The sequence below is a fragment of the Maniola jurtina genome, chromosome 5 (assembly GCF_905333055.1).
Source record: "Maniola jurtina chromosome 5, ilManJurt1.1, whole genome shotgun sequence".
In the NCBI taxonomy this organism is placed as follows: domain Eukaryota; kingdom Metazoa; phylum Arthropoda; class Insecta; order Lepidoptera; family Nymphalidae; genus Maniola; species Maniola jurtina.
The window spans coordinates 3,649,107-3,651,465 of NC_060033.1; the positions used below are offsets into that span (position 1 = coordinate 3,649,107).

The 2,359-nt window shown below is 35.4% G+C and overlaps 1 long non-coding RNA gene across 1 annotated transcript; it reads right to left on the bottom strand.

Annotated features, from left to right (window-relative positions):
* Nucleotides 1-914: 914 nt before the first annotated feature.
* On the bottom strand, nt 915-1,570 carry LOC123865136. Its single transcript, XR_006795915.1, has 2 exons — nt 1,313-1,570; nt 915-1,019 (listed from the first exon to the last, which is right to left on the bottom strand). It is a non-coding gene; the product is annotated as an uncharacterized LOC123865136 (long non-coding RNA).
* Nucleotides 1,571-2,359: the final 789 nt, after the last annotated feature.

The following is a 2,359-nucleotide window of genomic DNA, read 5'->3' on the forward strand; positions in this document are numbered from 1 at the left end:
ATTCCAGACATATAAATTTTACTTGAAATGTATAAAATAATCATGCTGCGAGAGCATATTATCACGAAAACAAATGTTTGGTGATAGAACAGTATGAGCGAAAACATGATTATTTAATTTGCATAGAAATGGTAGACCTGCGAAGGGTGTCGTATATAAACATCTTAGTTGATGATAAAGTTAAACCAATTTTGAACCCTGAAGTCAAAAAGAATTTGTAAAACGATTTATAGAAAATGATATGTTCGCAGACACATGTCAAGGAATCATTGCAACATCTTGGGAATGTTAAGACATGCAATGAATACCGCACTATCAGCCTCATGAGTCATGTTCCAAAGATGTTTCTACTTATCAGCTCTTAAGGGATTAGAAATAAATGTGACAACTACTTCAATGAGAGTCAGTTTGGATTTAGATTTGGTGTTGGAACCTGAGAAGCATTATTTGCTATAAACGTACTAGTCCAAAAATATAGAGACATGCAAACTGATATATGAATTTCCTTCATTGATTATGAGAAAGCCTTTGACCGTGTACATCAAGTGGTACTTATTCGTCGTTTGCAGTATGTTGAACTCGTTGGCAAGGAAATAAAGGTCATTAAGAACCCTTACTGGTGGCAGACTGGGACAGTAATAGTTGAAGTTGAGGAAACAGATGAAGTAGCGGTAGGCCATAGGGTATGACAAGGACACATCTTATCTCCGCTTCTGTTCAACTTATACTGAGACGCTATCATCTCAGAAGCATTGGAAAATAAGGAATGGGATGTCAAGGTAAACAAATAAATATAAATAATATTAGATACGCTGATGATACTGTTTTTTTGGCTTCTAGTTCCCAAGATCATTAGAAAATAATAGATAGCGTTTATAAATGTAGCAGACTAAGTTTATGTACAGTATCAAGAAAACCGCAACAAACCTCAATAAGAACTCTCACATGTACAACACTCGAAAGAGTTTCAATGCACAAATATCTTGGTACATGGGTAAATGAAGAATGGGATCCAGATTCTGAAATAAAGACCTGAATTGAAATTGCCCGTGAATTATTCATGAAAATGAAAAAAGTACTGCGCAATAAGCAACTGCTACTGAAAATTACTGCGGGTAAGTTGGGTTCAAAAAATAAAAATGACAAAGATGCATCGGTAAAGATAGAGACCTAATTTTGGCGATCAAATGCAGAAAGGTCGGTTATCTGGGGCATGTTCTCAGACATGACCAGTATCAGTCGTACGCGTACTATCTTTAAGAGTTAATCTGCCATTAATAAAGAAAGGAGTATTAGTCCAATGGAAACGTACATCAGAAAGTATTTTTACTTTTGGTGAATTCCTGGCTTTCCTGGAAACTTCTTCCGTTTTATTTGTTTAACTGATAGAGTTTCTTGTAAAGGTTTTTTATATAATCCCATCCTCGTCGCCACTGAAATATACTACAAGAAGTTAATAACCATGGTCATTTCGATACGCCATTTTATTCGAAAACACGTCAAACCGTCGAAACAAAAGCCTAATAATTATTGACATACACCATCGACAATGTATATTACACAAAGCTAGCCCTTGACGTCAATTGTAGAGGTTTTGACGAATAAATAACATCTTTTATAACTATAGGAGTAGTATGTTCACAAGGAGCACATTATTTTTCTGTGGATGATTTTCTTCTAAATCCCTTGTTATCTTAAACAGTATTTTCTCAATCGGCTTACTTCTTTTTATTTTTTCTGTATGTTTTTTTAATTTTCAAGTATTTTTTTTCTCTGTACTCTTTGTTGTCTTGCAGTCAACAAAGAGTTTTGATTTTCTATTCTTCTTTAGTCTCAAAATAATCCGTAGAGTTAAGTAAGGATGTCTTCCTCACCACTGTTATTTATCTTGCTTAACGACGAAGTTATGCGTCGTGTCACCAATAGTCCGAAAGGGATATCATGGAGCAGTAGGCAACTTGAAGACCTTGACTATGCGGATGACCTTGTTCTCATATCAGATTGACTCGAATACATTAAGTCCAAATAAAAATACCTACAAGACAAAGTTCCTTAACTAGTCTGCCGATTACCACAAAGAAAACAGTGAAGATGAGGATAAGTTCTACTGCTTCAGAACCATTTTATTTAGAAGACAAACCAATTAAACAGGTGGAGGAGTTCTATAACCTCGATAGCATCATTTCTCCTAGCGGCGGTGCCGAGGCTGATGTCAATAACTGGATTATAAAAGCTAAAGCTCTCTCTGTTTGAATCGCTTGTAAATTCAGTCTTCTTATACAGGTGTGAAACGTGGAAACAACTATATCGCTAATCCACAGAATTCAGGTTTTCCACAATAAGAGTTTCAGTGTTATTC